The sequence below is a fragment of the Rousettus aegyptiacus genome, unplaced genomic scaffold (genome assembly GCF_014176215.1).
Source record: "Rousettus aegyptiacus isolate mRouAeg1 unplaced genomic scaffold, mRouAeg1.p scaffold_m13_p_10, whole genome shotgun sequence".
Lineage (NCBI taxonomy): Eukaryota > Metazoa > Chordata > Mammalia > Chiroptera > Pteropodidae > Rousettus > Rousettus aegyptiacus.
Window position 1 is genome coordinate 31,232,293 of NW_023416285.1, and position 12,051 is coordinate 31,244,343.

Consider the following 12,051-nt stretch of genomic DNA (forward strand, 5'->3'; position numbering starts at 1 on the left):
TGAGTGACTCAATCTTTTCCATTTCTTAGGAGTGGAAAATTAGATGGGAATGTACTAACTTAACATATCTGAACTCCAAGCCTGGTCTGTGACCCTTCGAACTGCTGTTGAATTTGCATCAAAACTGCAAAATCACAGATCTGCTAACAAATACAAGTTTTTTTCTAGATGAAAAAGACAAATGTACAACTTAAGGTTTGAAATTAAGCTCACCCTGTTGATGTGAAAATGTTTTTTTATTCAAAACATTTATTGGATATCTAACAATAACTCTCATCTGAATTTTCATAAGCCCTCTAAAAGTGGCTCATCTTTATTTCTTGTCTGTCTAAACCTTGATGAGACATAAAAAAAGGTCCAAGATTTTGTCTACGGTAGAAAGAAGAGAGAAAAAACATCTCTGAGTCAAATTCTGGTAGGAAAAAAAAAAATCCCCTCCCTCTCTCTCCCTGTGCCTGTACCTCGCAGTTGAGAGTTGTAGAAGAAAATTACGTACTCATGGTCACCACCCTAACTTGGTGGCCTGGATTGTCTAAATATCTTAGTACATTTTACTAATATCTTAGTACATTTTACTAATAAATTCATTCATTCAACAAATATCTATTGAGCATCTATGAGCCAGGCACTGTGCTAACTGCTAGGAATACCGTAGTAAAAAAGCAGATAAAAAGCTCTGCTCCCGAAGACCTTTACGGTCTAGAGGGGAAAACAGACAATAAACAAAATGAAAAAATTGAAGGATGTAATATGATAGGTAATTCATTATAAATGCTAAGGAGAGAGTAGTAAAGATGGGATGGGGATAAGAAATGTTGGTAGGACAACTGAGATTTTAGTGTGGCCAGGAAGGCTTCTCTGAGAGGCAAGTATTGAGTAAATCTTAAAAGATGTGAAAATGAGTGATCACTTAAACATCTGGAGAAAGAGAATTCCAGGTCCAAAGTTCCTGCGATGGGACAATGACCAGTGTTTTCATGGGAGGCTGGAGCTGAGTGGACAGAGAGAAAGTCGTAGGAGAGGAACTTAGAAAAGATTCAGGCAGAGATAAAAGTGAGTAATGGGGTGCCTTACATGTCTTCCTAAGAATTGTTCGGTTCATCTTCTGAGTAAGATGGGAAGTCATTGGTGGGTTTGAGTAGAGGGATGTGATCAGACTTGACTTTAAGGCTGTGTTGAGAATAGATTGGAGAGACATGAGGGGTGAAGCAGCCATGAATAGGTTGGAGACTATTGCAATAACCTAGGCTGTAAAAAAACAATTTCTAATTTTCTATACTGATGTCAAGTTCCCAGCATACACTTTTCCCACTCACGCTTAGCTGACAGTTCAGTCCGCTGGGAGAATTAGAGCAATTTTCCAAATTTGGAAATGAGGAAATCCTCTTACCAATTCCACCACAAATATCTTCATATCTACAACTGCATTGAACCACTCTTCCCTTCTAATCACAATGGAGGAAATTATCTTATTCTAAGGAAAATAAATAGTGAAATACACTGAGAATATTGGTTGTGGAAATAGATGCTTGAAATATGATTCTGTCTCCTCTACTTAAATTCAGTAAGACTCAGTAAAATTCTTTAGTAGTTTTGCACCTCAGTTTCATCTGCAATATGAGAAAAATGGTGAAAATTACTTCAACAGATGTTATGAGGACTAAAAAATTAATAATATATTTCCATCATTGAGAAAAGAATCTGGCATGTAATTAGAGCACAATAAAACTTAGTTTCACCTTCCATGCATGCTTTGGAGCCTGTCTTACCTCCTTACTTGAAAACGATACCCCAACAATGATTCCTCCTTTCTCCTGCTTCTTTACCATTTTCTTTCTGACAAGATTCTTCTCTTTGGTAATTAAATATACTAGAGCTTCCCTATCTTAAAAAAAAAAAAAATTCCTGGACTCCTTATTAACTCAGGTTTATTATAAACTAGAAAGGCTGATATAAAAATGAAAGTACTAATGCTACATTTGAAAGGAAAAGTGAGTCAGGGAAGAATATAAAGCAACATAAAATGAGACGTTAGCAAATAGCCACTCCTTTGCTGTTGGCTCTGAAGTGTGTAGCAGGTTGTTCGATAGATATGACTGCTTAACATTTGAAATATCTCTGCACAGGCTTTAAGGAGAAAATGTGCACCTAGTAGTCCTGGGGAGAAAGGAAGGTGAGGGGACTGATTAGCTTAGCTCTCTTCCAGCTCTTGTTTTTCACTAGGCAAGGCATGGCCCTTGACAAGTTAACTTCTCTGTTCCATTGAGTTTTATGCTCTGGTACTCTTGGATGCCAGGTTCCACACTAAAATTTCTTAGTGCGTCTCGGATTCATCCAGATTCAGAAGTGACATGATAAAGTAAAAAAAAAAAAAAATCCAATGGTGCAACTTGGTCAGCTTGGCTGCATAAAGTAGCTAAGGAGAGTCTGGTATGCCCAGGGCGAGTGATTGGTGGAGCCCAGACAAGCAACTTATGTTGGACAGAGAACCCGTTGGTCTTCACTGAGGCCAAGGGTCTAAAACACAGGCAGTGCCAAAAGAAACAGGAACCAAGAGTCATTTCCTATGGCTAAAACTATGGGGAATCTATTGATTAAAGGCTGGAAACTGACAGCAGGCCTTTCACTCCACATATTCTTACCCTTCCTCACTGTATGTCCATATCAAAGGAAATGGGAACTAAAGAATTACATATAAACTGAATTCCCTGAACACTCTGGGTCCCTCTCAGTGTCTTTTCTCTGTCTCTCTCTGTCCTTATCTCTATTGTTTCTCTCCCTCTGGGTCCCTTTCAGTGTCTTTACTCTCTCTCTCACTGTCCCTCTCATTCTCTGCCTCCGAGAGGAGACCACGCTATCTGTGGAGTGTTACCCCTTCTCTAACAAACTTTCCTTTTAACTCTAACTTTGGCATGTGTGTTGCATTCTTTCTACACTTCTCTCAATACAAGGCTTGATCTCCCCATCACTTGAGGAAATTTGCCCTGTCCTGCATCAATGGTATTTATAGTAATCATGGCTGATACAGCCTTATAGATCTTCAAACTTACTCCTGCCTTTTCAACTCTTTACGAACTTCTTAAAAGGGTTGTCTATACACTCTCTCTTCTTTATATCCTATTAACTCTGAAATTTGGTTTCTACAGTAACCCCAACCCTATATTCAACTGGCTCCTAGTATAGCCGTCAGTGACCTCTATGACTCTAAATCCAAATAATATTTTTTGATCCTTGTTTTATTTGTCTTTTCAGAATTATTTGCTGTAAATTGACAATTTTCTTCTCTAGTTATCCTCTGGCCTTGGCTTCTAAGACAAGGACTTCTTCTGATTTCTTGCTGTCTTCCTGGTTTCTGTTTTCCTTATCCTCTGTGACTTCTTTAAATGGTAGATTTCCATTCTCAATTCTTCTCTCTCTACATGTTCTTTCTTGATATCCCATCCATTACATGGTTTTGATTACCATGTATAATACAGAGCTGCTTTCTACAAAATTATACATTTTTTTTTTTTTACAATATAATATTGCTAACTCAGAAATCACAGTTCTATGTTTGTGGTGAGCCTTAACTTGAAAGAATAAATCAACAAAGAAAGAGAAGTAAAAAATAAAGAAACGCATATTATTGATAGGCTGCTAGATGAAAGATAGATAAAATAATTTCTGTGAAAACCTTCACCTCTGATATTTTGGATAATAATGGAACTTATTAAATTCAATTTTTTGGGAATCCCTTACACTATGGTGAATTCTCCACCAATTATACATCTTTGATAAAATTATCTTTCCTGTGCCCCAATTCGACTGCTATGCCTATTTTTATTCAGTATATTTATAGACACCTTAAATTTCAACCCTTACTCAAACTTTAATTCTCAATATGCTCTATTTTTAATCCATGCTCTGCATCATAAAGCAGCTCCTCCTTTTTAGTAGATGAGCCTATCACCCATCTGATTACTCACACCAGAAATCTGAGAGTCATCCTTGACTCCTTTCTCTCCCCTCTCCCTATGTACAAATAATCACCAACTCTTATAAATTTTAGTTTCAAAATCTTTCTTGAACTCATCTGGTTCAGTCAATTTCTGTCCTAGGTCAAGCCATCTTTTGTCTATACTAAAACAATGACCTTATCATTGGTTTTCTCTCATGGGAGGTTCCAATCTATTTGTCACAGTGCAATAGAAGTGATTTTTTTCAAAAACATTTCCTAGACCACATGTCCACATCCTAGTAGTTAATTCCCTCTCCTCTCTTCCCAGTATATATATTTGTAATTTACATTTCCTGCTTCTAATCTTCTCATCATAATTGTCTCATTCCAAAAGAGTTTCCTTTTACCAGTAATTTCTTTATCCACTCCTACTCTTCCTAGTTAAACTCCTCAAAGAAGTTCTCTTACACCTACAGTTTGCATTTCTTCAGGATGGTTTCCAATCTTCTAACCATGCATTAGCCTATTCCAAGATGGCTTCCACCCACATGGCGTGTTGAGATGCTACTAAGGTGGGCATTTTAAAGATCTCATCTCATTTAACTTTGTAACAGCATTCAACAGTGTAGGTCTCTCCACTTTTCTCAGGACACTCTTCCCTTTCCTCTGCCAAGAAGTTTTAATCTTATCTTTTAGAAGTTCCTTTTTTCTTTGTAGATTCTTCATCCTTCATCCAATAATTAAATGTTAGGATTACCATAGGCCCTTTCTTCCTTAATAATTTCATCCATTGCTATTTCTTTAAATGATAGTGTATTCATAGCATACAATAAATCCAAATCTCCATCTCTTGCTTTTCCTTTTATCTTCAGATAGATACATGCACACGGCTACTTGTATCTCCTCTTCAATATCTTAAAAGAATCTAAAACTCTAACTTCAAAACCAAACTTATAAGCTTCTTCCTGAAACCCGTGTATTCCATTGTTCTTTAGCATTATGAATGACGCCACTATTCTTTGAATTTTGCAAGCCAGAAACTTGGCAACGGTTTACTCTCCCTCAATCATTAATTCAATCTTTCATCAAGTCTTCTCATTATGATCTTCTATGTATCCACCTAAACAATATTTTTTTCTCTCACAGCATTAGCTACTCACTCCCCGTATGGAACAATTCCCTAAAACCTTTTGGCCTTAAGACAGTTTAATGTTCTTATCATGCTTCACAACATAGGCTTTGGCATGACCTGGCTTCTGTCCCCTTTCTGATTTCATTTCGTGCTACCTTCTTTTTGCTCATTTCTCTGTAGCCACAATGACTATTTTCCTCTGCTTTGAATGCAGTGAGTTTTTTCTGTTTCTAGACTTTCACGGTTTCCCAACATTCTCTCTTTTTGCCTATCTAAAACTCACTCACCTTCTGGGTTTTGATTTAATGTCTAGTCCTCAGAGAATTTTATATTATCAGAATTGAGTTCTTTTGTTATATATTTTCATTGTATAATTTACTTTTTCTTGTAATTCTCATCATAACTATAATTAAATCATTTTAATAACTAAATATTTATAATTATGTTTCTATATTTCTGATTAAATAAGTGCTATAGACTGAATTGTGTATCCCTCAAATTCATGTGTTGATATTCTAAACCCCAACATGGTGGAATTTGATGATGAAGTTTATGCGAGGTAATTAGGTTTAGATAAGGTCATGAGGTTCAGCCTTCACTATGAGATTAGTGCCCTAGGAAAGACACCAGAGAGTTTGCTCTATCTCTCTCACCACATGAGGACACAGTAAGGAGGGCCTCTGCAAGACATGCAGAGCGTACTCACTAGAAAGTTAATCAGCCAGTGATTTGATCTTGGACTTCCATCCTCCAAAACTGTGAGAAATACTTTTCTATTGTTTAAGTGACCAGTCTGTGATATTTTGTTATGGCAGCTCAAATAAACCAATGCAAGTAATTAAATATTAAATATTATTAATTAAATAATTTAAATTATTAATTAAGATATGTCTTCACTCCATAGACATGATGAAGGCAAGTGCTATCTCTGTCATATTCATTGTTTTATATCTAGTCTCTATACCAGTGATGGGTCATAGATATATGCTAAACAAATGAAGATTTAATCTTTATAAATTGTTGCATTTTATTTGCTTGACTCTAGTTTTTATGAGAATTCTCAAATTGTCCAGAAGTCTGTTTTAAGCCTTGGGTTTATTTTGTGATGCTGAACTTTAATTCATTGCTGTTGTAGTCCTGCTGCCTCCTGTTGTAGCCGTGGACAGGACATAGGGACGTAACCAGAAAAGCATTGGACCAAAAGCAGGGAAGCTGGTTCATATCCTGACCTATCTACTTAGCTTCTTAGATTTTAGTGTATTAGACCAAATGAAGACTTCTCAAGTTTCTTTTAATGTAATCTCAATCAACTGAATAATTTTCTTTTACTTCAAAGGTTGTGTTAAAAAAAAATCCAGTCATTAATCCTGTCAATTTAGTTATATGATCTATTCACCTGATCAAGGGGTTTTCCAGAGAGAACAAAACCTTTCTTCGCATGATTTAAAGTTGTATTCCTAGTTGGCATCCACAGCATAAATAACCAAGGACAATTGCTCAGAAATATAAGAGGAGTTTAAAGGCTGCTCTCCAAAACGGAACAGATAAACAGCGTTTAGAGGCATAGAGAAACACTGATTATATTAATAGATTTGCAAACAATAAAAGGGAAGTATTATTTGGTCTTTTACAGAGACAAGAAAACAAAAGTTAGTATAGAAATTCTCTCACTGAGGCTTAGCAATATCCTATACAAATTACAATGTTGAATGTGAAGAGTGTCTGCTCTGTTCTCTAAAGTATGAAAAGTGTAGGCAGTCTGTGTATGTGTGTGTGTGTGTGTGAGAGAGAGAGAGAGAGAGAGAGAGAGAGAGAGAGAAGAGAGGCAGAGGCATAGACAGAGACAGAGACAGAGACAGAGAGACTTAGAGACTCAGAGACCTGGTAGAGTTTCATGCTACCTGGTACAGTTTTAGAAATTTTTTTTTAATTAAAACCATTTTAGTTAAATGGTTTAGACATTTTAATATCTTCTATTTAGCAGCCCCAGGAAGAACAAGAAAATGACTTAGTAGGGCTAGAAGTTTATAAAGTGTGATCGTCATTTTTAAGAAAAAAGATATAAGGTATGGAGGTTATTATTCATTTAGAATGAGAGAGAAAATGCACAAAAATTTACATATTTTAAAAGCCAACAAATACCACAAATATTACCAAAAACAACATGCTTCTATAATACTTATTTTCTACACAATTGGGCTTTGCAGTATTTGATCACTTGTTAATATAACAAAGATTTTGTAAAAGCATTTTCTAAAGAGAGAGGAGAAAGATATTTAGTGTCTCTCTAGCTGGGTTGAACAAAATTTGTTTTAGGTTGCTTCTAGTTTAAGGTGCTTAAACACTGACTGCACACACATATATATTTGCTTTTTGTAATACTAATCTGAGAAGTATAGGCAACCGAATAAAATTTATTCCTCAGAGACTTGAAAATTTATTTACTTTCAAAAAGAAAACAATTACATTGCATTTGTACTTAAATAGATGACATTTATTAAGTGTTTTCCTAACAAGAGAACAAAAAGAACCACATGGCATGTTTAGCATATAACTTGACATATCTGATGATAAGAAGAATTAGTCACTAATTAGCATATGACTCCATACATTTCAAACACTGTTTTGCTTCCACAATTCACAAAATTCCAGTACCAGGAGCCATAAAACACTTTCATGTCATAATCAGATAATGGGTCTTGCCCATTCATGTAGAGCACAGGCTAATTAGAGCAGTGACCAGTAAAGACATTTCTGAAACACTGTATGTACACTGTACACTGGAACAGCTAACCATAACTTAATGAAACTGTAATGAATTGAGTAAGGAATGTCTGTAATATCACTAAATCTTAACTAAATCTCCAACTCAATTTCCCCTTAGCTATTTCCCTATAATATCCATTCCAATGTTACCCAGCAAGAGAGAAGGAGAGATAACGGAGAGAGAGAGAGAGACAATAATCTTAACTGATTTCAGTTTAAAGCATCTTTCTTTTACAAATTTTACGGCAAAAATGTATAACTACGCGAAAACATTGCTAAGTTCCACAAGATGATCCTGAAATAAGCACATATGAGTGAAAAGGCTCTGAAGTATAAATTTCATCAGCTTTGACATAAATCTGCCTCTGCTCTGAGATCTATCTCTGACAGACATCTCATCCGTCAATCTATGGTTTTTCTTGCAGAGTGAAGACTTGGGGAGGACACATAGGTAGAGAGGAAATCTGGCTTCCTGCAGAATAGAGGCTAGGCATGGGCTCTTAAAAGAGTCCTTAGTCCTAAGTTTCATATTTTGTCTTCTAGATCTTTTGTCTCCTGGATATCAAGGGGAAAGTGAATTTATGTTTGGTATCACAAGTGTTTATATTTTTCATTATTTTCATTTTTTTTGGAGGCGTAGATTGTTTTCTATGCACAAAATGATAGCTACCATAATAAGAACATGTCTGAAAAAATAAATAAATAAAGCAGAAAGTTTCAGGTTGTGAGTTCTCACATTTCCAGTGACATCTTTCTCATGTTTGTATTTCTGCCCTTTATGCAGTCCTTGCCCTTCAAAAGTCTCAGATTATTGTAATCATCAAACGAATAACTTAATTCTATAAGACAACTACTCATCTCATTCTTAGGCTATAAACAATTGTCCCAGTACATGTTTTACTGAACTGCAGATCTGAGCTTAGCAAAATGTCTGAGTCTGTAGTTAGTGTGGCTTTGTTTTCTCTATCAAATGAAATCACTAAGCCAGTATGTAAGTAAACAGAAGCATTCCCTTCCCTTCATTCCTCACCAACATCCCTATATCTACTAATGAACTAGAGAGATTGGGGGAGGGGCAAGAAGAACAAGTCTGGGGGCGGGGTATTGATGAACTAACTTATTTTGAAATTGACCTCAAAAATCCAATATGGATTAAATGTCTTTGGGAAAGCCAGGTTGAGTCTCATCATATACAAAAGGGTTGGTTTTCTTAGCTGCTGATTAACAGATCCCAGGTTCCACATAGAGTTCACACTTAATAAGTCCAAGAAAAAAAAAAAACAAACACAAACAAACAAACAAAAAAACAAAAAAAAAAACTGTAGCTGTGCTTCCAAAACTTTAGCATGCATAAGAATTGTGTGTGTGAAGCTCCCAAGAGTACATTTTTGGGGTCTTATCCTTAGAGACTTTGACTATCTAGTCCAGACTTAAAAGCTACACTCTTTATTTTTTAACAAGCACCCCTGGTGATTTTTATGCTCGTTGCCCACAACTACACTTAGAGAAGCACTGTGTTACAGAATTTCCAAGCTCAAGTTGACAAACCAGGACTCTTGATGACTAATACTCAGGTTAACATCAGATTGGGTTAGAGCCAACAGGTAATACGTATGCATTGCGTATTTTCTCTTTCTTGTTTTTCCACATCTAAAAGTTCTTTGTAGTTTCTGCTACTTTGTTTTATTTTTGTAATAAGCTATAATTAGTTTAAAATTTTTTACATATTGAATTAAGATTTTCAGAAGTTAACACTGGGCATTGGGATAAGAAATCAAGGTGGCTAAATCTTGGTATTTTCAATAATTATCAGATATCTTTCTAAATGATTTATTTAAGAGTTTCCTCTTTTCTTGACTTCACCGTGATAAACTATAAATTTCTTCCAAAAATTATACTTAACAGAAATCAAGCAAACAGTGAGTCAAAGTAGTCATTATGATCAATTGTGTCTAGCCTACTATAGAAATTTGGCATAAATTATTTAAAAGTCAAATCAGTGTTCAAATCAGTGTTAGAAATTCAGAGTTGCTCAGTTCAAGACCAGTATCAGCTATGGAGTTTATGGGATCTTCTCATTCTTTAAGTGAAGAAGGGGGGAGGATGCAAAGAGAAATTTTAGAATAAATCATCTATTTGTAATTCAAGAAGTGGTTACCTATTGCATAGGGCTGTGGGTATTATTACAATGGCATGCTTGTTATTTAGACCTCTTTACAACATATAGTAAGTTTCCACCATATTTGTAGTTGTTAACAAGAGCATAAAGCAAAAACCATCTTTCTTTAGAAGTAAATAATTTAACAAATCAGAGTTTTAATGATACAGTACCTCAAGAAATAAAATAAACTATTGTCAGAGTTTATAATAACAAGAAAGTAATTTTAAAGGGAAATGTGAAATTTTTCACATTCTAAAATTCAAGGTTCAGAGAGCCATCCTTGAAGTTTAAAATAGTTTTGGGAGAAAATGAAGAAAAGAAGCAATACGTTCCATATAATGCAGTGGATAATGAAACTCAGGAATTCCTTGTTATGACAGGAACAACAACAACAACAATAAAAATAAAGATGTCTTCCGGTGACACTTATGTAGAGTTTTCATAGAGAAATGACTTGGTTAGGTCACAGAAAATCAGCATCTGGCTTTCAGTTTTGTAGACTTAGAAACTCAAATTTATCAGGCCTGGAGAATTAAATCAAACTAGTCATTTTCAAGAAATTGGTCATATAAAAACACAAATGCTAATTTATAAATTTATATAGAATATAATTACTGCTAAGGAGCTGAGACACTTGCCTTATGAGTAAGTATGGTTTGTTTGTTTGTTTGTTTGTTGTTTTGTTTTTGTTTTTGTTTTTCCAAGAGGATAATTCTACTTAGGTGGCAAATTTATAATTAGAAGATTATTTAGACAGCATGAAATAAAACATGGTATAATTAATTCTGATTAGACAGAATGCCGTTCTAATGGGATCACACCTCAGCCACCATGTCTCAAATTTGAGTGTCTACCTCAGCCAAACAGAAAGGAAAAAAACCTAAAACTACTTGGAATATAACTATTACCTCAAGAGATGGAGGTATTTTATTCTTGTCTATAAATCAGGATGCGAATAGGAGATTCAAAAGATTTATAAATGATCGTTCAAGGAAAATTAGAATATTTGGGATTTCAGGGCTAAAAATCATAAAAACTAATTATGTCTCTCCATAGACTGGACTCATTGCCACTTGAAAAGATCAAGCCAGGTTTAATTACCTGTGAGTCTGACAATATAAATGAAATTTATATTTTAATTTAAAGCAGTAAAAATTCTGTAAAAGTGAGTTTTTAAAATACTGTTACTGCTTTTGAAATTTTTATTATGCTGATATTGAGAAGGCTTGATAATAGTCAATTAGAAAGATTTATAGAATATTAAAATAAAGAATTTTGGAATGGATGCTGAGTGTAAGAACCAGAAAATACAGCTGCTTCTTTTAAAATAGTAGCAAGCACACATTCAAAAAAAAAAAAAAAAAGATTTTTAATAATGATCTAATCAGTAATTATTAATTGAATCACTATATATATCTGTATATATATAGTGTGTGCCTGGTACCCACCCTGGACTTTCTAAATTTAAATTTTATAGGTGAGGCCTAAAAATATGTTTTTTAAAAAACTCCATAAGGTGAATCTAATATTAAGATTCGTAGATAGAGATGGGCAAAACTGCCAGTAGTATAGTGCCAGGCCAGTTCCAGATATCAGAATCCAAACCTTTTAAGACAGGAAATTTGGATTCCTTGATTGGAAATGTCAGCTACAGCCCTCATCCTCCTGTGAAATCCATTACTATGTCACTTACTCTGACAAGAGTCTGGTTTTGGAAGGACTGGTCAAGTGGCTCCCAGTTTTCTTGTTCATTGAAGATCTCTTTATGTTTAGTTACACAGGGTGAGAAAATATGAAGCCAGTTGCAAGTTCAATAAAGTTGAAAACACTTATAAACAATTCCAGTTGGTGATGAAATGGAAATGATTTATTTTGAAAAGCTTAATACAAAAACCACTTGTATTTTGCATTTGGCAAGAAGCCTAGGCCTTTAATAATGGCCATGCTCTTAATTATTAACACCCTACTTATAAAACAATTTGTATTAATAAAACATATTCTTAATTTTCAGAAAACTTAAAAAAGTCTTATCTGAACATAGAAATTAGTAGGTTT